We start from the raw sequence: 27508 nt of genomic DNA on the forward strand, positions 1-27508 counted from the left end.
TGCTGTCCAATTTATCCATTTTTTCCTTGGCTCCCAAAAAAACAAATAATCCAGTGAAGAAATGGGCAAAAGACATGAATAGACACTTCTCCAAAGAAGACATACAGATGGCCAACCAACACATGAAAAAATGCTCAACATCACTCATCATCAGGGAAATACAAATCAAAACCACATGAGATACCACCTCATACCTGTCAGAATGGCTAACATTAACAACTGAGACAACAACAGATGTTGGCGAGGATGGGGAAAAAGAGGATCTCTTTTGCATTGCTGGTGGGAATACAAGCTGGCATAGCCACTCTGGAAAACGGTATGGAGGTTCCTCAAAAACTTAAAAATAGAACTACCCTATGACCCAGCAATTTCACTACTAGGTATTTATCCAAAGGATACAGATATGCTGTTTTGAAGGGACACACACACCCCAATGTTTATAGCAGCACTATCAACAATGGCTGAAGTATGGAAAGAGCCCAAATGTCCATCGATGGATGAATGGATAAAGAAGATGTGGTGCAATCAAAAAGAATGAAATCTTGCCATTTGCAACTACGTGGATGGAACTAGAGGGTATTATACTAAGCAAAATTAGTCAGAGAAAGACAAAAATCATGTGGCTTCACTCATATGAGGACTTTAAGACACAGAACAGATGAACATAAAGGAAGGGAAGCAAAAATAATATAAAAACAGGGAGGGGGGACAAAACATAAGAGACTCTTAAATATGGAGAACAGAGGGTTATTGGATGGGGTGTGGGAGGGGGAATGGGCTAAACGGGTAAGGGGCATTAAGGAATCTACTCCTGAAATCACTGTTGCACTATATGCTAACTAATTTGGATGTAAATTTTAAAAAATTTAATTAATAAAAAAAAGACTCTGTGAAGCCAGGGATCATCCACTGTTCCAAAAGCATAGATGGTTCCTGGCATTACATAAGTTCTTGATAAATATTTTTAAAGGAATAAATGAATGAATGAAAATTTGGATATAACTTTGAGGTCATCTTCCCTGGATTAAAAAATAAATATATTTCATATAATGTATATGTATGGGGAAGAAATGGTGGTAAAGGTATTGAGTAGTTCACTCAATACTCATTCCAATGGGATTTTCTTCAGTCTACAAACTATAGAGACTAGAAAATGTAATAAATCACCTCAGGAGAATTCCTTCTTGCAAGATGTCCACTTGGCCAGAATTCTAGCCAATGAAACTTTATTGATCTTCTAGAATTTTCTAGGAAACTCTTTTCTGCTACAGATATGGCTGCTGCTTTTTTTCATCTTCCTTCCCATTAAAAAAATTATTTATTTATTTTGAGAGAGACAGAGACAGCACAGGTGGGAGAGGGGCAGAGAGAGAGGGAGACAGAGAATCCCAAGCAGCTTCTACACTGTAAGTGTGGAGGCCAATGTGAGGCTTGAATCCACGAAACCATGAGATCATGACCTGAGCCAAAACCAAGAGTGAGACAGTTAAACAACTCAGCCACCCAGGTGCCCCTCATCTTCCTTCTGAGTGGAATACAGATATAAATACTGTTGCTACTTGCAGCTATCTTAGGACCATCCAGGCCAGGTCAAGAAATTTGCCGAGATCTTGGTGATGACATTCTGATCCACTGAACCTACCCTCAAACTTACAATCCAAACCAAAGGATTTATTTTTGTAATGTTTATTTATTTTAAGAGAGAGAGAGAGAGAGAGAGAGAGAGAGAGAGAGAGTGAGCAGAGAGAGAGGGAGAGTGAGAATCCCAAGCAGCCTCTGCATCAGTGCAGAGTCCAATGTAAGGCTCAATCTCATGAACTGTGAGATCATGACCTGAGCCGAAATCAAGAGTCAGATGCTTAACTGACTGTGCCACCCAGGCACCCCAAACAAAAGGATTTATACTTGGACCGTTGTTACTAAGATGCATTGTCCAAATGGGAGAAATGAACAAAAATATTACACAAATAAATCTATAAATAAAAATCATAATAAACACTGAGCAGGGTGCATTGATGGAGAATGGGTAGAAGGAGATAAATATACTGGGGGAGGGGGTTTCAGGCAAGTTCTAAAGAAGTGAAATTTACTTGAGCCTGGAGGATAGAATTCAGCCATGGGGAGAATCAGGGAAGACAGATTCGATCAAAGGTTAAAAGCATGCACAAAGTATCTGAGGTGGGAGTAAGTCTGGCATGAAAGCTAGTGTGGCCTGAATGCAGAGAGTTAGGGGAAACAAGACATGAAGGGGAGTGGTAGTGAATCAGCTGTGGTGTTTTGAGCTATTGTTAAGAGATCACACTTTATACAAAGTATCAAGGTGAGTCATAAAAGGCTTTTACAGAAGGATATGACTAAAATATAATGCTTTAAAAAAAACAGGCCAAGAAGTTTCATTGTGAGGGAGAATAAATAAATAAGATGGTACCTGGAGAGAAATGCAGCATCAAGGAAGGTATTTTTACGCTGATGTTAATGATGTAATAGCGAGAAATAAGTGAAGGCCCAGAACGTAGAGGTGGTAACTAGAGAGACAAAGTCCTTGGGCTGATGGTAGAGGATGCTGCCAGGATCCTGAGATCCTATGGAGGAACAAGTCTTTAAAAGGAGGCAGAATAGACCCTCAGTTCCATCAGAAGTGGAAAAAAGGAGAAGGTGTTGGACTGGATATCCACATGGCTGGTGCCATCACCAGGAGTGATGGCAAGAGCTGAGCCACAGGAAAGAATAGGGGTTAGAAAATACCACCTTAGCAAGCAAAGTGTTCTGGAGAAGACAGAAGTGAGGAAACAGGGGGATATGTCAATGTGTGTGATCATTAAAAGAGTTGGGGTTTTATAAGATGAAAGAGAGTACAGTTCTGGAAGCAACCACAAAGAATAAGGAAGAGAAGTATCTCACCTCTAAACCCAATGTTCACAGAGTGTGAGAAAAACCCAGCTTCCTCCCAAAAGCCCTCCATGGGAGGCACTCAGAGTATGGTCATTTAAGGCCAGGATAACAGATGACTATAGGGAAAAGGTGTGCCCAAGTGCTTTTTGGTTTAAAAAAAACCACCTTTTTTTCCTTAATGTTTTTTTTGTTTTTGTTTTCTTTTTTTTTTGAGAGAGAGAGAGTGAGGGAGGGGCAGAGAGAGAGGGAGACAGAATCTGAACCAGGTTCCAGGCTCCAAGCTGTCAGCACAGAGCCTGACACAGGGCTTGAACTCATGAGGTATGAGATCATGACCCAAGCTGAAATCAGACATTCAACCAACTGAACCACACAAGCACCCCTAAAAAGAATCTTTTTAATAGACTTCATTTTTTTTAGAGCAGTTTTAGGTTCAGAGCAAAATTGAGTGGAAAGTACAGGGATCCAAAATACTTCCTGCCCTCACACTTGCACGGCCTCTCAGTCAACATCCCCACCAGAGGTACATTTGTTGCAATCCATGAACTTACCTAACACATCATTATCACCTAAAGTCCACACTTTGCAATAGGGTTCACTCTTCAGCCTGTACATTCTATGAGTTTGGATAAATGTATAATGACATGAAATCACCATTATAGTATCATGCAGAGCAGTTTCACTGACCTAAAAATTCTCTGTGTTTTGCCTGTTCATCCATCTTAACCCCTAAGTCCTAGCAACCCCGATCTTTTTACCATCTCCATAATTTTTCTAGAATGTTATACAATTAGAAGCCTACATTATGTAGATTTTCCAGATTGGCTTCTTCCACTTAGTAATATGCATTTAAAGTCCCTGCCCCCCCACCACCACCTATGTCTTTTCGTGGCTTGGCAGCTCATTTCATTTTACTGCTGAAGAATAGTCCATTGTTTGGATGTACCCACAGTTTACTTATTCACTCACCTACTGAAGGATGTCTAGGTTGCTTCCAAGTTTTGGCAGTTATAACTAAAGCTGCTAAACACATGAGCAGCTTTTTGTGTGGACCTAAGTTTCAGCTCTTTTGGGTAAATATCACAGAACATGGCTTCTACAACATGGGATAAGAGAACATTTCAGGGGCGCTTGGGTGGCTCAGTCGGCTGAGCATCTGACTTCGGCTCAAGTCATGATCTCATAGCTGGTGAGTTCAAGCCCCATGATCTCATAGCAGGTGAGTTCGAGCTGTGCTGACAGCTGAGATCCTGGAGACTGCCTTGGATTCTGTGTGTGTCTCTCTCTCTCTGCCCCTCCCGTACCATGTCTCTCTCTCTCAAAAATAAATAAACATTAAAAAAAATAGTATGTCTCATTTTGTGAGAAATCAACAAACTCTCTTCCAAAGCGGCTGTACTATTTTGCATTCCCACCAACAATAAATGAAATTTCTATTGCTACACATTCTTGCCAGCATTTGGTTTTGTCAGTGTTTTGGCTATTCTGACAGATGTGTAGAAACATCTCATTGTTTTCATTTGCATTCCCCTGATGACATATTATGTGAAGCATCTTTTCATATATTTGTCATCTATATACTTTGTTTGGTGAGGTATCTGTTAAGGTGATTTGCACATTATTTAATGGGTTGTTCGTTTTCTTATTGTTGAGTTTTAAGAGTTTTTACTTTTGTATATTTTGGATTACAGTCCTTTATCAGATGTGTCTTTTGCAAATATTTTCTCCTAGTCTATATTTGTCTTCTTATTCTCTGGACAGTATCTTTCTCATAACAGAAGTTTTTAATTTTAAAGAAATTTGATTTATCAATGATGTCCTTTGGTTTTGTATCTACAAAGTTAATGCCAAACCCAAGGTCATCTAGATTCTATGTTATCTTCTAGGATTTTTATAGTTTTGCTTTTACGTTTAGGTTTATGATCCATTTTGAGTTAACTTTTATGAAAGATGTAAGTCTACATCTAGATTAATTTTTTTTCACAATGAGCGCCCAGTTGTTCTGGCACCATTTGTTAGAAAGATTATCTTTTCCCCACTGCATTCATTTTGTTCTTTCGTCAGAGATCAGTTGACTGCATTTGTGTGACTCTACTCTTGCCTGAGCGTTTTTACTCCTTTACAATTTACTTCCAGAATGACAAATTCTAGAAAAATGTTACGAAATATAATTTAAGGTAGAGAGAGAAAAGATGGCAGCATAGGAGGACACTGGGCTCACCGTGTCCTGCTGATCACTTAGATTCCACCCACATCAGCCTAAATAACCCAGAAAACTGCCAGAAGACTAGCAGAACAGACTCTCCAGGGCCAAGCATAGACAAGAGGCCCACAGAAGAGGGTAGGAAGGGCAGAGAGGCGGTGCGCGCTACACAGACTGGTGGGAGGGAGCCCGGGTGGTGGAGGGGCAGCCCACTGGGCAAGGCAGAGCCCCCGAAGTCTGGCTTGCAAAAGTGGAGGGGCCAGATGGAGTGTGTTCTGACAGCCAGCAAGACTTAACATCTGGAATGTTAAAAGTCAACAGCTCTGCTCTCAGAGAGCGGGGAGGGCAAGAGGATGCCGCCAGGAGGGAGTGTTGTTGAACCCCGGAAGGAGAGAGCTCAGCTTGGAGGGGGGAACAAAAGCGCTGGCAAGTGCCATTTCCCTCTCCCATCCCCCAGCCAAAATTCCAAAGGGAACCAGTTCCCATCACCGAACTTGCTTGTACCGTGCAAACGCCCAACACTGTGCTTCTGTGGATCCATCCTTCCATGAGCCTGCCTCCCTCCTGGTGCTGCAGGGTCTCTCTCGCAGGGGACCACTGATGGCAAAGCTAACTAAACCTGCCCCTCCTGCCCCTGTGCAACTTGCGGATCCACCCCGTCTAAAACGCCCTTGGCCAGATCCCATCGAAAGCTGCACCACAAGCTTGACAGTGTGTAAGCAGCCCAGACAGGGGCCACACCGCTCCATAGTGAGTCCTGCCCCTGGGAGAGGGGAAGATAAGGTATACATCAGTCTGACTGTGGTCCCAGCAGTGGGCTGGAGGCAGACATCGGGTCTGACTGCGCCCCGCCCACCAACACAAGTGTCTCTGGACAGCACAGGGGAAATGCCCTGCAGTTTGGAGCTACCACAGGGACTGACCAAAATGACAAAACAGAAGAATTTTCCTCAAAAGAAACTCCAGGAAGTAGTGACAGCTAACGAATTGATCAAAACCGATTTAAGCAATATAACGGAACAAGAATTTAGAATAATACTCATAAAATTAATCGCTGGGCTTTAAAAAAGCATAGAGGACAGCATAGAATCTATTGCTACAGAGATCGAGGGACTAAAAAATAGTCATGAGGAGTTAAAAAATGCTGTAAATGAGGTGCAAAATAAAATGGAGGCGGCCATAGCACGGATTGAAGAGGCAGAGGAGAGACAGGTGAATTAGAAGATAAAATGATGGAAAAAGAGGAAGCTGAGAAAAAGAGAGATAAAAAATCCAGGAGTATAAGGGGAGAATTAGAGAACTAAGTGATGCAATCAAACTGAACTATATCCATATTATAGGAATTCCAGAAGAAGAAGAGAGAGAAAGAAAGGGGCTGAAGGGGTAGTTGAACAAATCATAGCTGAAAACTTCCCTGATCTGAGGAAGCAAACAGGCATTGAAATCCAAGAGGTACAGAAAACACCCTTCAGACATAACTGGAATCGATCTTCTGCACAACATATCATAGTGAAACTGACAAAATACAAGGATAAAGAGTGAATTCTGAAAGCAGCTAGGGATAAACAGGCTCTGACTTACAAAGGTAGACACATAAGGGTAGTAGCAGACCTATCTACTGAAACTTGGCAGGCCAGAAAGGAATGGCAGGAAATCTTCAATGTGATGAACAGAAAAAAATGTGCAGCCGAGAACCCTTTATCCAGCAAGTCTGTCATTCAGAATAGAAGGAGAGATAAAGGCTTTCCCAAACAAAGACTGAAGGAATTCATCACCACTAAACTAGCCCTCAAAGAGATCCTAAGGCAGACTCTGTGAGTGAAATGTTGCAAAGACCACAAAGTACCAGAGACATCACTACAAGCATGAAACCTACAGACATCACAATGACTGTAAACCCATTATCTTTCAATAATGTAAATGGACTAAATGCTCCAACCAAAAGACACAGGGTATCAGGATGGATTAAAAAAAAACAAGACCCATCTATTTGCTGTCTACAAGAGACTCATTTTAGACCTGAGGACACCTTCATATTGAAAGTGAGGGGATGGAGAACTTTCTATCACGCTACTGGAAGTCAAAAGAAAGCTGGAGTAGCCATACTTATATCAGACAAACTAGACTTTAAATTAAAGGCTGTAACAAAAGATGAAGAAGGGCATTATATAATAATTACAGGGTTTATCCATCAGGAAGAGCTAACAATTATAAATGTCTATGCACCGAATATGGAAGCCCCCAAATATATAAAACAATTAATCACAAACATAAGCAACCTTATTGATAAGAATGTGGTAATTGCAGGGGACTTTAATACTCCATTTGCAGCAATGGATAGATCATCTAGACACAGAATCAATAAAGAAACAAGGGCCCTGAATGATACATTGGATCAGATGGACTTGACAGATATATTTAGAACTCTGCATCCCAAAGCAACAGAATATACTTTCTTTTGGAGTGCACATGGAACATTCTCCAAGATAGATCACATAATGGGTCACAAAACAGCCCTTAAAAAAGTATAAAAGAATTGAGATCATACCATGCATACTTTCAGACCACAATGCTATGAAGCTTGAAATCAACCACAGGAAGAAGTCTGGAAAACCTCCAAAAGCATGAAGGTTAAAGAACACCCTACTAAAGAATGAATGGGTCAACCAGGCAATTAAAGAAGAAATTAAAAAATATATGGAAACAGATGAAAATGAAAATACAACAATCCAAATGCTTTGGGATGCAGTGAAGGCAGTCCTGAGAGGAAAATACTTTGCAATCCAGGCCTATGTCAAGAAACAAGAAAAATCCCAAATACAAAATCTAACAGCACACCTAAAGGAAATAGACAAAGACAAAGGAAATAGGCAAAGACAGCCCAAACCCAGCAGAAGAAGAGAAATAATAAAGATCAGAGCAGAAACAATCAATATTGAATCTAAAAAATACTGTAGAGCAGATCAATGAAACCAAGAATTGGTTTTTTGAAAAAATAAACAAAATTGATAAACCTCTAGCCAGGCTTCTCAAAAAGAAAAGGGAGAGGACCCAACTAGATAAAATCATGAATGAAAATGGAATTATTACAACCAATCCCTCAGAAATACAAGCAATTGTCAGGGAATACTATGAAAATGTATATGCCAACAAACTGGACAACCTGGAAGAAATGGATAAATTCCTAAACACCCACACACTTCCAAAACTCAAACAGGAAGAAATAGAAAACTTGAACAGACCCATAAACAGCGAAGAAATTGAATCAGTTATCAAAAATCTCCCAACAAATAAGAGTCCAGGACCAGATGGCTTCCCTGGGGAATTCTACCAGACATTTAAAGCAGAGATAATACCTATCCTTCTCAAGCTGTTCCAAAAAATAGAAAGGGAAGGAAAGTTTCCAGACTCATTCTGTGAAGTCAGCATTACTTTGATTCCCAAACCAGACAGACCCAGAAAAAAAAAAAAAAAAGAGAACTACAGGCCAATATCCCTGATGAATATGGATGCAAAAATTCTCAACCAGATACTAGCAAATTGAATTCAACAGCATATAAAAAAAATTATTCACCATGATCAAGTCGGATTCATTCCTGGGCTGCAGGGCTGGTTCAATATTCACAAATCAATCAATGTGATATATCACATTAATAAAAGAAAAGACAAGAACCACATTATCTTGTCAATCGATGCAGAAAAAAAAATTGACAAAATTTAGCATTCTTTCTTAATAAAAACCCTCAAGAAAGTTGGGATAGAAGAAACATACTTAAATATCATAAAAGCCATTTATGAAAAGCCCACAGCTCATATCATCCTCAATGGGGAAAAACTGAGAGCTTTCCCCGAGATCAGGAACACGATAGGATGTCCACTCTCACTGCTGTTATTTAACATAGGTTTGGAAGTTCTAGCATCAGCAATCAGACAACAAAAGGAAATCAAAGGCATCAAAATTGGCAAAGATGAAGTCAAGCTTTCACTTTTTGCAGATGACATGATATTATACATGGAAAGCCCGATAGCCTCCACCAAAAGTCTGCTAGAACTGATACATGAATTCAGCAAAGTCGCAGGATACAAAATTAATGTACAGAAATCAGTTGCATTTCTATACAATAATGAAGCAACAGAAAGAGAAATCAAGAAATCGATCCCATTCACATTGTACCAAGAATCATAAAATAACTAGGAATAAACCTAACCAAAGATGTAAAAGATCTGTATGATGAAAACTATAGAAAGTTTATGAAGGAAATTTATGAAGATACAAAGAAATGGAAAGACATTCCATGCTCATGGGTTGGAACAATAAATATTGTTAAAATGTCAATACTACCCAAAGCAATCACACATTCAATGTAATCCCAATCAAAATTGCACCAGCATTCTTCTCAAAGCTAGGACAAGCAATCCTAAGACTTGTATGGAACCACAAGAGACCCCGAATAGCCAAAGTAATATTGAAGAAGACCAAAGCAGGAGGCATCACAATCCCAGACTTTAGCCTCTACTACAAAGCTGTCATCATCAAGACAGCATGGTATTGGCACAAAACCAGACACATCGACCAATGGAATAGAATAGAGACTCCAGAATTGGACCCACAAAAGTATGGCCAACCAACCTTTGACAAAGCAGGAAAGAATATCCAATGGAAAAAAGACAGAGTCTTTAACAAATGGTGCTGAGAGAACTGGACAGCAATATGCAGAAGGTTGAAACTAGACCACTTTCTCATACCATTCACAAAAATAAACTCAAAATGGATGAAGGACCTGAATGTGAGACAGGAAACCATCAAAATCCTAGAGGAGAAAGCAGGAAAAGACCTCTCTGACCTCAGCTGCAGCAATTTTTTACTTGACACATCTCCAAAGGCAAGGGAATTATAAGCAAAAATGAACTATTGGGACCTCATGAAGATAAAAACCTGCACAGCAAAGGAAACAACCAACAAAACTAAAAGGCAACCAACAGAATGGGAAAAGATATTTGTAAATGACATATCGGACAAAGGGTTAGTATCCAAAATCTATAAAGAGCTCACCAAACTCCACACCCAAAAAACAAATAATCCAGTGAAGAAATGGGCAGAAGACATGAATAGACACTTCTCCAAAGAAGACATCCACATGGCCAACAGGCACATGAAAAGATGCTCAATGTCGCTCCTCATCAGGGAAATACAAATCAAAACCACACTCAGATATCACCTCACGCCAGTCAGAGTGGCCAAAATGAACAAATCAGGAGACTATAGATGCTAGAGAGGATGTGGAGAAATGGGAACCCTCTTGCACTGTTGGTGGGAATGCAAACTGGTGCAGCCACTCTGGAAAACAGTGTGGAGGGTCCTCAAAAAATTAAAAATAGACCTACGCTATGACCCAGCAATAGCACTGCTAGGAATTTACCCAAGGGATACAGGAGTGCTGATGCATAGGGGCATTTGTATCTCAATGTTTATAGCAGCATGTTCAACAATAGCAAAGTATGAATGGTTTTTAAATTCTCACCCATCACCACCCAGTGCACTCACTTACTGCCTGCATCTGGGTGGAATACTCCATATCAGCCTTTGATACACTGCCAGTAAGAAGTGAAAGTTTTTGTCACTCAACCTCAATAGATTGCTATAATTTATTCCAGATTTTATTAAATGTATAGTAATAATTAACCTTGTTAGAACTGTTACTATGTGCCTGTTAATATTTTTTTCACAGTTACAGAAGAGTACATTATTAATATCCTCCACCTGCTAACCATTAATCAAGTAATTCTCTCACTTATAATCAGATACATCTGTTCGCCTCCTGTTCTCAATGTTATTAATTTACTTAATTTTCACGATAAGCCTAAGACACAGATAGCATTTTAATCTAAGTTTTTAGAGATTATAAAACTGAAACACAGAAGTTATGGGATGTTCTCAAAGTCACCTAGGAAGGGAATGGTGGAGTCAAACCCAGGTAATCTGCTTACTCTAGAACCAGGGCTTTACAGACCTGTACACACACCTACATCTCTCTCACTACTCATATACTCTTTTTATTTTACTGAAAGGTATGTGTGTGGGGCTTGGGGGGGAGTGGTTACTTAATTCATCAAGCGATTTTATTTCAGCTTAGACAATGATCTATTTTACTTTTTCCACTATCAAAAATATAAACAAACCTTTATGAGGAGAGTACTTAAGCAAAAGTAATACATGGTGATTGTAAAAGTTAAATATCAAATATATGAAAAGCAAACCAACCTCTAATACATTATTGCGTGTCAATTATACCTCAGTGAAAGCAATACCAACCTCTTAAAGTAGCTGATATTAACAGTGTGTGCACCGTCCGTCATATTTTTTAATGTTTATAGAACATTGATAGACTTCTATTATTCTTATGCTTAAAATAAAATAAGAAATTTTGTTACACTTAATATTTTGCCATTTGTGCTTTTCCACTTAATGTTGTAGATATCTTTCTAAATCAATTTGTCTATTTACCCCATTCATTTCAATGGCTGTATCATATTTAATAAAATTAATATACAATAATTCAATCATTTTATATTAATTTTTTATAGTTTATTACATAAAATTATATGTATTATGTTTTATATTAATAAATATTCAATTTTTTTAACATGAAACAATATAACAATTACCACCTTACATATTTCTTTATACATTAGTGGTTTTGTTTTAATGAGCTACATTCTCAGAGGTAGGAATTCTTTTATTCTTTTTAATGTTTATTTATTTTGAGAGGGAGAGAGAGAACAAGCATGAATGGGGAGAGGCAAAGAGAGAGGGAGAGAGAGAATCCCAAGCAGGCTCCATGATGTCAGCACAGAGACAAATGCAGGGTTCAGTCTCACGAACCATGAGATCATGACCTGAGCCAAAATCAAGAGACAGATGCTTAAGTGACTATCCACCCAAGCACCCAGGAATTTATTGTAGCAATCAAATAGCTCATGTTTTAGGTTTTAATAAATATTGCTAAATTTGCTCTCCAATGCTATATCAATATATACTCCACCAACCTGTATGTGAGGACCCTGGGCAGCAATGGATACAATGGGTATTTTTAATATTTTCTAATATAATGGATTTCATTTTAATTTGCATTTTCTTGTTAGCCAAATTGGACATCTTGGCATATTTGGTTTTGAAATTTCTATTTCTCCTTTTTATTACCCATTGCTTTGCCAATTTTTCTTTTGGGTTGAATTCTTTTTTATATAGAGTTTCCTTCTTAATATTAGACTTATAAATGATTTTTATGTTATTTCTGTTGAAAAATCATATTCTCACAGTTTTCTCTTTATTTATTGTTTAGGGTGTTCCTTTCTATACGTAAAGTTGTTTTTTTTTTCTCTTCTATTACTGATTTTATTTACCTGAGTCCTCTCTCTCTCTCTCTCTCTCTCTCCCTCTCTCTCTCTCTCTCTCTCCCTCCCTCCCACCCTTCCTCTCCCTCTCTTTATAAGTCTGGCTAAATGTTTATCAATTTTGTTGATGTTTTCAAAGAACCAGTTCCTGGCTTCATTGATTTGTTCTATTGGCTTTGTTGTCTGTATTTCATTCTGCTCTAATCTTTATCATTTCCTTCCTTCTACTGACTTTTTTTTTTTCTAACTCCTTTAGGTGTATTAGGTGTAGATTGTTTATTTGAGATTTTTCTTTCTTCTTGATGTGGACCTATATTGGTATAATCTTCCCTCTTAGCTTTTGTTGCATCCCAAAGATTTTGAACCATAGTATTTTAATTTTCATTTGTCTCCATGTACTTTTTTTATTCCTTCTTATTTCTTGGTTGACCCATTCATTGTTTAGCAGCATGTTACTGAACCTCCATGTATTTGTGCTCTTTCCAGACTTTTTCTTGTCATTGATTTACACTTAAGTTTTTAATTTTAATTAGTCAAATCTGTCAACAGTTCTTTCTGGCTTCTGAGTTCCTCATTTTACTTAGAAAGGGCCTCTGCAAGTATATAAACACATTTGCTTTTTACATTCAAATCTTTAGTCCATCTGGGATTTACTTTTGTAGCTGCTATGAAATGAGAATCTAACAAAATCTCCCAAATTTATTCATTTGTTCAACATTTATTAAACTTAAACCATGTGCTATACAATATATTAGGCAATGCAGAATATATAAGTAAGGTGAATGTAAATAAATATAAATACATTTAAACAAAGTTCAACATTTTTATTAAAATGTCTCACAATCTAGCGAGGGAGGCAGATACATATAAATTGAGCTAAAATAAATTGTGTCTGAGTTAAAGGGTATCTAGGAAACCTTCACAGAGGTGATTAGAGTTGAACTTGGCTTTGAAGGGATTTTGCAAGGACGTAGGGTTGGAGTGGGGAAAGGAGAAAAGGACATTCTAGGTGGACCTGGTGTTTTAGCCTTGACATAGAAGCTTCAGAAGCTATGTATTTGAAGGGTTTGGTTAGGGTACAAATGCAGAAATAAAAAAAGGGCATACGGATATAAGCTATAGGGCTCAAAAAGTTGGATTTGGGACTGCATATATACAATATATATATACCATTGTGTATGTAACTTTATATAATTTACATATATTCTTTTATAATAAAAATATACACACCCATAATATAAATATGGATATAATCTATATACTTTTATACAGGGCCATACAGTAATCAATAAGAGACTTTCAAAAATAAAAATATAATGCATTAGAAAAAAATTTACTCTGTAAAAAAAAAAAAGAAAAGAAAAAAATTTACTCTGGGATCCAGGAAGACAGAGCAAGCTTTATCTGGATTATGGCCAGATTAATGCCAGAACAGCATTCTGGTCCCTCACAGCTGGCTCAGAGTTTCTCTTCAGAAGTGACACATATTACTTTTTCTCTCATTTCATTGGACAAAGCAGGTCATGAGGCTGACTTCAGTGCTGTGGAGACATGTAACTATCTCCTTGGAGGAGCAGCATATATTTTGAATAATAATAATATCTAACACAGATGTCAGTTGAAAATACATGGATTCGAACATTGCCAAAATTATTTCAAGTTACATAAGAGCAAAGAATTTTAAGGCTACTGAGTTGTAGCAAGTAACACTATCTCATCAGGATAGACACTTAACAAATGCCAAGTTCTCTCTGTAATGATGTACTGGTATGTTTAATAAAGAGATCTTTTAAAAAAAAAATCCCTGATTTGCGGCATTTGCTGGTTTTGAGATTGTAAATACTGCTATCATGGTCAATTTAAAGCTATAGGAGCATCACTGAATTTAGAATTAGGAAGAGATGCACACCATTGGCTCTCAAGAGCTGCTAGGAACTGACTCCAGCTCACCACTGTCCCTTTGTTTTTTGCCTACTTCTACTTTATAGGCTGAGGAAATAATGACCAATAATGACCAAAAGAATGACCAAATAATTCAGGGAAGGGATGGGGTGCCTGGGTGGCTCGGTAGGTTAAGCGTCTGATTATTGGTTTCGGCTCAGGTCATGATTTCATGGCTTTGTGAGTTCAAGCCCCACATGCGGAGCCTGCTTAGGATTCTCTGTCTCTCAATCTCTTTGCCCCTCCCCCACTCATGCTGCCTCTGTCTCTCTCAAAATGAATAAATAAACTTTAAAAAAAAGAATTTAGGGAAGGGAATAATTATCATTAACCATGTATTTAAGAATGAGGATTTGACCAACAGTTAAAAAGGTGGGGGAGGAATTGCATGTAGGGAAATAGGAGGGTGATTTGAGTACCAGATGAAAAATTATGATCAGATCAAGGAATGGAAGAGCAGAAGCAGCAAAGAAGGAATCATCTGAGAAACACCGTGCATGTAAATGCACGAGACTGTAATGGGTTAGATCGGGCAGAGTAGGATAAGGAGAGTAGGAGTTAAAACCCAACATGAGGTCTCCAGGCTGGAGCCTGAGTGGGGGCCTCAAATAAAACTGGCAACATCTAATGAGGAAAAACAGGTTTGCAGGGAAAAAAGATTAGTTTAATTTGGGACATACTAGTTTTGAGAGATCCCCAGAATATCTAAGTGGACATATTCAGAATGCATTTAGAAATAGGAATCTGTATTTTGGTAGGAAGGTCTGCCTCGCATTCATCACTGAAAAGGGCACCACTCACTAAGCCTCTCTCCCTCTAAACTTTAGTCAGACTCTGGTAAGCCCTCCAGGCTTCAACCTTGGGCTTCAGTGCCTACTTTTCTCAGGCCTGCATTACCACATTATAGCAAGATCCTCTTAAGTCAGCTTAGACAGAACTCCCCACCCTTGATATCTGGTCAAATTCTTCATCCCCATCCTTTATATCTGGTTACCTGGCCTGCCTTTGGTAAGAATCTTGCTAAGTCCATTTAGCTAGAATACCTCATTACCCCTGATGTTTCTTCTTAGTAATTTTCCATCCAGTGACCCCTACTCTGCTCCCTGGCTATAAATCCCCTCTTGTCCATACTGTATTCAGAATTGAGCCCAGCTCTGCACTGAAGTCTTTTCCCCTACTGCAATAATCCGGCTTCACCATTTCAACTGCTGTTCAGCTCTGGGTTTTCTTTAACATCAATCAAGGGAATAAGGTATAGAAGGACCAAAAATGAAACCCAGAGAAAGCCAACACTTAGAGATCAGAAGGCATAGTAGGGGCCACTTGGCTGGCTCAGTCAGTAGAGCATGTGACTCTTGATCTTGGGGTTGTAAATTCAAGCCCCACATTGGGTGTCAAGATTACTTAAAGATAAAATCTTAAAAAAAAAAAAATAAGGCATAGTGAAGTGAAATGATCAGAGTGATCAGACATATAGGAGAAGAATCATGGAAAGTAACAAAGGAGTAATCAGATTCATAAAGGAAAAGAGTTTCAAGAAAGAGAAGGCGGCCAACAGTTCCAAGTATTGTAGAGAGACCATGGAGAATGGCCAAGAAAAGAGTTTTGGATTTAAGACGTCATCATTGACCCTTGGAGGAAGAATTTCATTTGACTGGTGGCAGATGAGAACCAAGTTAAAGTTCAGAGTCAATGGGGGATTATACAGAGTAGATAAATTAATGGAAATATTATTAACAGAAGAATACAAGTAATGTTCCATAAGATGGAAAAACAGAGTGAAAGGCAACATTTGGTTGGTCTGATACTAATCATGTTATGTAGGCCTGAGTATACAAAAAAGAATAAAACATGAATCCCCAAACTTTGAAAATTTAGAACATGCTATCACCACTTTTATAAGTGAAATTTACTAAAAGTCCTTCCCAAGATGTTGATATTATATAGAACATGGATTTAGGAGCTCAGGAAAAGTGAGACTTACTATTAAAATGAATCATACAATATCCTTGGGCATTTAATTCACCAAAGAGAACCCAAATTTCATAGTCATTCTATTCTAAGACAGACCTCTTAAATTTTCTAGGCTTCCACACATCAATTTACCAGTGCTCTGGGGGGAGAGGTGGATAGTAAAGCTTTTGGGATTTTGTTATTCTACCAGTTTAAAGTAATTGAAATTTTCTTCCAAAAGATTGAAAGGAAAGGAAAACTTACCAGAATAAATTCCACTTTCATCAATGCCAAAGTAATAAAAGTCTTTTATTTTCTTTTTCTTTCTTTCTTTCTTCCTTTCTTTCTTTCTTTCTTTCTTTTTTTTTTTTTTTTTTTTTATCTGATGCTGGAGCTGAGTGTTTAAAAACAAGATATAGTCTATGGGTTAATCTCACTTTGCTTCTAATCTAAGTGTGATTTTTCTGTGCTGTAATTCATTGCAGCTGATATATGAAACAGGTTGACAAATGGTTTTGAAAATTAGAAAAAAATATGTCTGCTTAGGGAGTCTGGGATTTATCTTTATTCTGAACTCTAAAATGTGACCTCCCTCCAAAATATGGGGCTATAATAATTACTTTTTTTTTTTACTTTTTTTGATATGAATTCTACTGTGTGAGCTAAATATTAGGTCCTCTTCAATTTTATACATTTTAAATATTTTAAAATGTGTGTATTTTTCCATCACTGAGGAAGATATGGCTTTTTAATGGGAAATGTGAGAATTTGTTCAACTGAGCAAGCCTTATGTTTTAACTCTATGACATACTGGGAACATAAATGGATATGCTCCATTTCCATCTTATATTTCCCTTCTACTTAAAAGAATATTTTCTTATTGTTTATAACTGAGAAATATTTGACATTTTGCTTTACTTAGACTCAGTTATCTATGAGGTTTAAGTGACCAGTTCAAAACCTGAAATATGGGTAAATAGTCAAGTAGTCAGGTAATTGTTGAGCTAAAGGCAGAAACCTGGGCTTTTTTTCTGCCCCCCTAAAAGAGACAACAGAGAGAACTCACTGCTTTTGAGATTTCCTTCTTTACCCCACCCCTCATCTTTTAAGTGTGCTATATGCAAATAAGCACAAAAGGAGAGAATCACTCAACTAACTGAGAATCAACTCTTTTTTTTTTTTTAAGTTTATTTTGAGAGAGAGAGGGAGACAGAGAGAGAGACAGAGCAAGCAGGGGAGGGGCAGAGAAAGAGGGAGAGAGAGAATCCCAAGCAGGTTTTGTGCTGTCAGCACAGAGCCCAATGCAGGGCTCAAACTCACCATGAATGAGACCATGACCTGAGCCAAAACCAAGAGTCAGACGCTTAACTAACAGAGCCATCCAGGTGCCCCAAGAATCAACTCTTTGAATCTCAAAAATACATAATTTTTATAATTTTATTATAATTTTATAATTTTTTATAATTTTATAGAAATACGTAATTTCTATAAGCAACTATTCCATCAAATGCATTCTAAGGCATTTTTACTAAAATTAATCTCTTTTGGATCCCGCCATCACAGAGCTTATGGTTTTGTAAAGGAGTTAAGGCAGGTGTGAACATAATTATAATTTAGGATAGAAAGTATTTATGATATGTAGGGGTTTGGAAAAAGAATTTTGTATAGAGAGAAGGATTCATAACAGAGTTGGCATCTGATTGAGCCCTAAAAGTTATCTAGGGTTCGAACATACAAATAATGGAGGGGAAAGAGTCATCTAGCTTTTGGCATGTAGAGATGGGGAAGAAATTGCTGGCAGAGGGAGCAGTGTGGACAAAGACACAGAGAGGATATTAAGGGAATAATGAAGTTTGGCTGGAGCATAAATGCAGTGAATTTTTATTCCTTAGGCAAATGGAAAACCATTAAGATTTTTGAGCAAGAAATGGTGTGACTAGAGCTGGCTTTTGGAAGAAGGATAATTTTGCAGCATTGTATAGAATTGCCTGGAGTATATTATATATACTATGTTATTCTCCTTTAGCCAGCTCCACTTTAGAATGAAGACAGTTAAAAATATTGTTGCAGAATTGAAATGTATAATAACAAACTAATCCCATAAACCTTTAAACTTTAATGGGCACTATTTTCAGATAAAGTACTTAATGTTAATTAAAGCCTTTAATGATGTTTTACATTTTATCCACAAATTGTGGTTTCCCTTTTGTATTTCTCTTCTATGAGTATTCATGTTTACTCTCAAGGCAAAATAGAAGACAACGTGATTTATTTTCACTGACTCCTTGGTTTATGGCGCTCTGTCAGTAGAATGATCTATGGCACATTATATTTTGATGGCATATGTTATAGTATGTTGATGAAATGAATTATTGAGCTTGATTAAAGATTTGAAGGAACACATCTTTCACATAAGGAACAAAATGTTAAAAAAAAATCTTCTCATGGAGAAATTGTGATTAGATGAATTAACTCTATAAATATGCTTCCTGTTTAGTTTAACTTGGTATCAAAGGGTCACGTTATTTCCTCCACATACTTTTTTTCTCACTGTAATAAAAAGTACCAGTTTTAGTGGATTGTTTGAGATTTTATGTGTTCAGTATTCCCTAAATACCATGCTTTGTAGGACTTTTTATGACTTCATTTCTGTCTGTGGGAATAATTTTACTTTCTCTTAATTTTCTTCTTCTGTGTTTTTCATGCTTATTGATACAAATAGTGACAATCTCAACATATTATTAAATAATTCAGACATTTTATTTATTATGGATTATAACCTGTATTTCAACTTCCAAAGGGGAAAGAAGAAACTCAAACTCTGAGAACACAGTGCATCCACTGACCTCTCCCTTTCTGGAATTAATTGCTCCTCTTTCAAATGACCAGTTAACTCACATTGTTATTGACTGTAAGTGGTAAAAAAAGTTAATACTCTTCAACTGCTGCAGTCGGTAGCTTGTGTAAGAGTCACATAAAGTGCAAATGGCACCCAGGCTTCTATCTAAAGGGGGCCTGCAGTTTGTTTTCAGCTTACATCTCCACTGGGAAGCCATTGTTTCCAGCAAAGGACTAGGGCATTGCCTTCCTGACAACACACACTAAACCAACTGTGCTCGAGTTGATGAGAAGTGAGGCAGCCTGGAGTGGACCTAGAGACATAGTTTATCGTACAAGCTGCATCCAAAAGCCTAGCTGGCAATAATTCCATAAATAAAGAATTTGGGGGGGTGCCTGGGTGCCTCAGTCGGTTGGGTGTCCGACCTCAGCTCAGGTCACGATCTCACGGCTCGTGAGTTCGAGCTCTGTGTCGGGATCTGTGCGGACAGCTCGGAGCCTGGAGCCTGCCTTGCATTCTGTGCCTCCCTCTCTCTCTGCCCCAACCCACTCGCATTCTGTCTCTGTCTCAAAAATAAATAAACATTAAAAACAAATTAAAAAAAAAGAATTTTGGGGCAATTACACACAAATAAACTCAGATTTCTCTGCAAGTGGAAATAAGGACCTCGATTCTAGGAAGTAGCATTGCAGAATGTACCAATACAGGACAAGGCCAATGATGAACAAGAAAAAGCTTAGACAAGAAAAATCCATACTGCAGGGTAAGGGTTTTCACCAGCTTTTTCTGTACTATTCTTTTCATTCTTCCAAATACTATATGTTGGGTACATAATAGGCATTTATAATTTATGCTTCAGTTACTGTATATTACACAGTGAGGATCCAGTCAGTTGTAATCAGTATTTCTTATCTCAGTAAATATCCTCTTCTGGTATTGTTTAGAGAAATATCTAGGTCAGACCATCTCCCCCTACTGCAACCATTGCCTATTGTAGATGACAGGCTGTATAAATCAGGAATCCATCTGCCTTATACAATATTGCCTCACCAATACTTATTTTGGCTTAATCAAATAAATACCACAAGAGATTAAGAGAACATAACTATAAACTTCTACTGACTGGTTTTCTTTTGTAGGGCAGGAGGGAAGCAATTTTTAAAAGGCCAGTACAAAACAATTTTATAAAAATTCTTCATGGTGATAAATCCCAAGCATATGCATCTGTATAAATATATACATCGCATCTTATAAACTCATTTAGTCTTTTACATGTTAACAGCTGTTAAATCATGACTGACATCCCCTATTATGACTCTTGTACCCATGTTTATAATAACTACCAACACAGGGGCACCTGGGTGGCTCAGTCAGTTGAGCGTCTGACTTCAGCTCAGGTCATGATCTTGCAGTTGACGAGTTCGAGCCCCATGTCAGGCTCTGTGCTGACAGCTCAGAGCCTGGAGCCTACTTCTGATTCTGTGTCTCCTTCTCTCTCTGCATCTCCCCTGCTCATGCTCTGTCTCTCTCTGTCTCAAAAATAAAGATAAACATTAAAAAAAATTTTTTAATAATAATAACTACAAACACATACAAAGCTTATTAAATGCCAGACACTATTCTAACTAAGTACATATAAGTCAGTTACTCTTCAAAATGATAGAACCCTATGATGTAGATATTGCAATTATAACCATTTTATAGACATGCATGTCAGACCTGGACTTTCAAGTTGGCAGCTTGATTTCAGAGTGCACACTGAACAGCTGTCCACACTGCCTGTCATTAGGAGGACGGTGTGCCAGAGTGAGCTTACAATGGTTAGAGTGAGCCATGTCTTCTTCCCTTATCCGCTAATAAGTACTAAGTTCCTATTGGGTGCCAGGCACCATGTTAGACATGCAGGACACCAAGGAAAATCAACCCTGGCCTTTGGCCACAAAGACTATTCAATACTATTTGGTGAATTCCAAAATACAAATCCTTTTTAGCACTCCAAAACAATAAAGTTCAATGTTATAGTTCAGTTATTTCTATGACAGTTAATCACAGTGTTGGTGTCTAAGAATCAAGTTGCACTGAACTTGTATTTCAATTCCCAAGCCCTTTTACAGATAGTTCTACATCTCAAAGGGCAAGTTCTAGCAGTAGGAACCCCAAAAGACATTTATATCACTGAGATTCTTCAGTCTCAATGAAGTTTCGTATGTGTATTGAACGTTATATAAACTAAGGAGTGAGGCATCTTACTCCTCTGTGGAAGCCTCTGGGTGAGGTAGAAAGGCCCAGAACTTGATGTCTGAAAACTGATCCTACTCCCTCGCTTCTAGGCCTTGGGTTAACTCTTCTTGCTAAGCTTGTTTCCTCATCTATAATATGAACGTAGGGGCAAAAAGTATCTTAAAAGACTAAAACGAAGTGGGATGTGTGTATGTGTACATGTGGCAATTTTGATAACACGAATGATTCTTATTTTTAAAAATGCAAAATGTTCCTGGAGGAAGTTTCAACTTTTATAATTGTGTCTTTCCATAAGGAACATCTTAAGGTTTTGCAGGGACAATTAAACTCCATAAACGGTGATATTCAATCTTGTTTTCATCAGTCCTGCTTGAGTGACAGTCTGGCTGCTATGACCAAGCCGTCAGAGAGTCTCTTGCTGTAGCTATCAATCATGGACGTCCGGAGAAAACAAACTGATGTATTTCTTTGGGAGGGGGTACCAGTGGGTGGAATACGGACAGGAAGAAGATATATAGATATAATATTGCAAATGTCCTTTTGGAAGTTAGCCAGAAGGCATCTCTGAACCTTATAAGCATGTAACATTCAGAGAGGTGAACTGCTATAAGAAAGTTCTGCAACTTAAAAAAAAGATCATTGGCAGCTTAAATGAGAAAATTTTCTTTATATAGCAGCAAATTTGGATGAAAATATTCATGTAGATATTTCTAAATGAATACAAAATATATCAAATGTATTAAATTAATACTATTAGGCAGCCATTCTGTCAGGCACTAGAGAGACAATTGTGAGTAATACATGCCAATTTTCTTGTCTCAGAACTTACAGTGTGTTAGGTGCAAAAACAAGTAAAGGAATAACGAAGCATGATGAGTGATATGAAAGGGGAGATAGAGCATTACAAGATAAACAGGAAGGACTACTAAGTCAGGGAGGGCTTTCCAAGGGAAATAATATTTCAAATGAAAAGGGAAGGATGAAAATAAAATTCTCTACAAGTAAATATTAGTGTCCTCATTTTATAAGTAAGGAAATCAAGGTACTAAGAGGTGAAATGGTTTGGTGGTAATAAGAGTGATATCTTGAAGTCAAGGCAGCTTGTATATACGTGTGTGTCTGTCTGTCTGCACACAGGCACACACATATGTGGCTGGGAGAGGCAAAGATAGGGATGGGGGATTAATTTTGATTTTAAAGATGGGATAGATTTACATATACAGTAAAACCTTGCATTGCGAGTAACTTGTTCTCTGAGTGTGCCACAAGACAAACAAACATTTCTAATAAATTTTCACTTGATAAATGAGCAATGTCTTCCAATATGAGTAGCACATGATCACAATTGAGCCAGTGGTTCTTCCCTCTCTCTCCCTCTCTCTCTGTCACTGCTGGATTGTGGGTGATCGTCTCCCATGCTCGGATGCTTGGTCTCAGGCTGTGGTATTTGGAAGAAATCAGATTTTTCAGAACACTGGAAGGTTCCCACAACTGGCACTAGGGTATTTTTTGTCACTTCAAAGCACCTATGGACAATCCTTTGCTTTCCCATACAAGATTAAGCTTAGGAATGTTTGCTTCATTCTAGATCAGGCTGCCTGCGGATATAGACTCTTTCCTCTGCTGCCTTATTGCCAGTTACATTATTAAATACAGTATTTGCAAGAGTTTATTAATATTGTACTGTAGTCAACATCTGTGCAGGTGTATACAATGACCACCATTCAGAAAAAGGCTGAAAATAAAGGTGGTAAGAAGAAGGAGATGATTATATGGAAGAAGAAAATCATCAAGAAGTACAAGCGAGGTATGTGAGTGGCTGAAATTGCAAGATTTTATAAGAAGTCTACGTCAACCATTTGTACATTAAAGAAGGAAAAAGAAATAAGGCGGCTAGATACAGCAAAAGGAGTTATGACAACATCAAAGCAACAGCCACGTGTTCTGGAAGATGTAGAAATGTTGCTTCTGGTTTGGATAAATGAGAAGCAACAAGCAGGTGATACTGTGATGGAAAACTTCCTCTGTGGGAAAGCAAAGGCCTTGTACACGGACCTCATCAGTTAACTGTCAGGTACATTAACAGAAAATGAAGAAGTCTTCAAGGCAAACGGGATGGTTTGATAACTTTAAAAGAAGAAGTGGCATCCATAGTATTGTAAGGCATGGAGAGTCTGTGAGTTTGGACGCTAAGCAGCTGAGGCATTCACTACAGAGTTCCAGAAGCTCATGGTTTCTTAGTGTTATCTGCTGAAGCAAGTTTTTAACTGTTATGAGAGGGGGCTTTTTGGGAAAAGATGCCAAAAAGGACCTACTTTACAGAAGAAGACAATGCAATGCCGGGTCACAAGCCCATGAAAGACCGTCACACCCTCTAGTTTTGTGCTAATGCAAGTGGGGATTTCACAGTCAGGCCCCTGTTCTTGTATCATTCCAAGAATCCGTGAGCCTTCCAGAAATGCAAGGTGCAGAAGAGACAGTTAAATGTTATGTGGAGGTCAACAGCAAGGCTTGGGAAACTTGTATCTCGTTTGTTGAGTGGATCAATGAGGTCTTCAGTTCTGCAGTGAAGAAATGCCTTTTAGAAAAGAATCTGCCACTCAAAGCCTTGCTGGTTATGGATAATGCTCCTGCTCATCCTTCAGGCTTTGAGAATGACTTACTAGAGGAATTTGAGTTCATTATGGTAAGTTCCTTCCTCCTAACACCATGCCAATCCTCCAGCCCATGGATCAGCACATCATTTCAAAATTTAAAAAGCTTTACACCAAAGCACTATCTCAGAGATGCTTTGAAGTGATCGAAAGAACAAACCTTACCCTCCAAGAGTTTTGGAAAAATCATCTCCACATCCTTAACTGCCTTAAGATCATCAATAAAGCCTAGGATGGGGTCACCAAGAGAATCCTCAATTCTGCTTGGAGAAAACTGTGGCCTGATTATGTTCTGGAACATGACTTAGAGGGGCTTGCTTATGAACAGGAGCCACCAGTAGTCAATGAAATCGTGTCCTTGGGGAAGACCATGGGACTGGAGGTGACTGACATCCAGGAGCTGGTGGAGAAACATGGTCAGGAGCTGACCATTGACGAACTGATGAATCTGCATCGTGAGCAACAGCAAGAGGTTATGGAGGAGATCTCTTCTGCAGAGGAGGAGGAGAAAAAGGCGGAGGGATCCCTCACTTCAAATGAGATCAGGGAGTTGTGTAAAATGTGGGAAACAGTGCAAAATTTTGTAGAAAAGCACCACACAAATAAGGCTGTAGCAGTGTGAGTGATAAATCTGTTTCAGGACAATGCAATGTCACATTTCCATGAAATTCTCAAAAGGAGACAAAAGCAAGTGTCACTGGATAGGTTCCTTGTTAAAGTTGCATGAAAACAAAAAGATTCTACTGAGCCAATAGATAGCAGTGATTCCATTAGTGATAGCAGTAAAAGTTGTCCTACCCAATAGCTTTCCTCTCTCTTGTCTCCCTCACACCAGCCACAAAGGTTTTCAAAGGTAAGTGCAGGTTAATATGTTTATTTTTCTTTATATTTTGTATTTTCTTTATTATTTGGTATTATATTACACTATTGTAATCATTTTGTTATGAATATTTTTGTGTTGTGGAATGAATCATCTGAGTTTCCATTATTTCTTATGGGGAAATTCACTTTGATATACAAGTGCTTTGGATTAGAAGCATATTTTCATGAGTTATTCTCACAAACCAAAGTTTTACTGTATTAAACGCTAATGGGAGAGAATCAGTCCCTGTCTGGCTAGAGGGAAGGGGGTCCTAGCACTCCCAAGAGGGATTGGTCTGGGCATTACATTGTCAGAGAAATGTAAATGGCTGAATGCCTGTGCATGCAATTAAATTTTAATCTATATTCTAGAGCTAGATGATTAACTTTTAAAGTGCCCTAATCAGAAATTCATACTACAGATGTTGTTGCTTTCAAAATCCTGTTCTCAAAACCTACACCAGAGGGTTTACCTGAAATAATTCTCATTGGTGTAATGAATAGTCTTCAAGATGCGTTGTTAGAAAGACTGTCCAGGCCCTATCGTATTTGTCTGATTCAGGTTTAAGACTCTGGCAAATCCAACTTCACTGTATCTCTGTTATATGCTTCTATCTTCCTGTACTTTTTAACGAATTCTACCAGAAAATTCAACTGTATTTTAGTCTGATCATAAAATATTTTTTTAATGCCTAAACGAAACTTCCGTTGCAGGGCTGAGTACGTAATTTGCAAGGTCCAGTGCAAACTGAAAATTCAGGGCCACCTGATAAAGAAGCAGGAATAAAATGCTATTACAAATATTAAAATACAGTTTTTTTCCTTTTCTTCTAAGATCTACTTTTGACTTGTCATAGTGTTTTTTATTTCCATTTTTTTTATTATGGTAAAATCCATATAACATGAAATTTACCATCATAACTATTTTTAAGTGTCGAGTTCAATGGTACTAAATACGTTCATAATCTTGTACAACCATCACTGCCATCCATCTCCATAATTCCTTTCATCTTATAAAACTGAAACTGTATCTCTTACACACTAACTCTCCATTCTCTCTTTCCCCAGGCCATGGCAATCACCATTCTACTGTCTATCTCTATGATTTTGACTACTCTAAGTATCTCATATAAGTGAGGGTCACACAGTGTTTGTCTTTTTGTGACTGCCTTGTTTCACTTAGCATTATATCTTCAAGGTCCACCCATGTATATGTCAGAATTTCTTTCCTTAAGACCGAATAATATTCTACTGTATTTTTAGACCACATTTTGCTATTCATTCATCTGTTGATGGACATTTGGATTGCTTCCATAATTTAGCTATTGTGAATAATTCTGCCATGAACATGGGTATACAAATATTTCTTTGAGACCCTGCTTTCAGTTCTTTTGGGTATATATCCAGAAGTGGAATTGCTGGGCCATATGGTAATTCTATTCTTTAATTTTTTTGTTTCAAATTTTTATGTAAATCCTAGTTAGTTAACATATAGTGTAATATTGGTTTCAGGAATAGAATTCAGTGATTCATCACTTACATATAACATTCAATGCTCAACACAAGTGCCCTCCTTCATAACCATCACCCATTTAGCCCATCCCCTGTCTACCTTTCCTCCATCAACCTTCAGTTTTTCTTTTAGTTAAGAGTTTCTTGTGGTTTGCTTCTCTCTCTTTTATTTTCTTCCCCTATATTCATCTGTTTTGTTTCTTAAATTCCACATATAAGTAAAATCATATGGTAATTTTCTTTCTCTGACTTATTTCACTTAGCATAATACACTCTGGCTCCAAACATATCATTGCAAATGGCAAGGTTTCATTCTTTTTGATGGCTAAGTAATATCACATTGTATACTATCTCTTCTTTATCCATCCATTAGTCAATGGACATTTGCGCTGTTTCTGTTAATTTGGCTATTGTTGGTAATGCTGCTATAAACATCGGAGTGCATGTGCCCCTTCAAACAGTATTTTTGCATCCTTTGGGTAAATACCTAGTAGTGCATTTGTTAAGGTAGTTCTATTTTTAGTTTTTTGAGAAACCTATATACTGTTGTCCAAACTAAATTGTTCATTAGTTCTATAAATGTTTATAATTGTTATATTTTCTTGTTATGTTGAACATTTTATTAATATATTATGCCCTTTGTCTCATATAAACTTTTTGATTTAAACTCTATTTTGTCTGATATTAGTATAGCCATTCCTTCTCTTTTTGGATCACTATTTGCATAGGATATCTTTTTCCATCTTTTCACTTTCAACCCATCTGTGGCTTTGGATCTAAAGTGAATCTCTTATAAACATCACATAGTTGGATTATGTATTTTTATCCATCTGCTAATCTCTGTATTTGAATGAAGAGTTTAACCCATTTAAAGTAATTAATTATAAGAAGGGACTTATTTCTGTCATTTTGTTATTTGTTTTCTATATACTTTATAGATTTATTGTCTCTTATTTCCTGCATTAGTGTTTTCTTTTGGGTTTAATTTTTTTTTTTATAGTGAAATGTTTAAATTCC

The sequence above is a fragment of the Panthera leo genome, chromosome B1 (genome assembly GCF_018350215.1).
Source record: "Panthera leo isolate Ple1 chromosome B1, P.leo_Ple1_pat1.1, whole genome shotgun sequence".
In the NCBI taxonomy this organism is placed as follows: Eukaryota; Metazoa; Chordata; class Mammalia; order Carnivora; family Felidae; genus Panthera; species Panthera leo.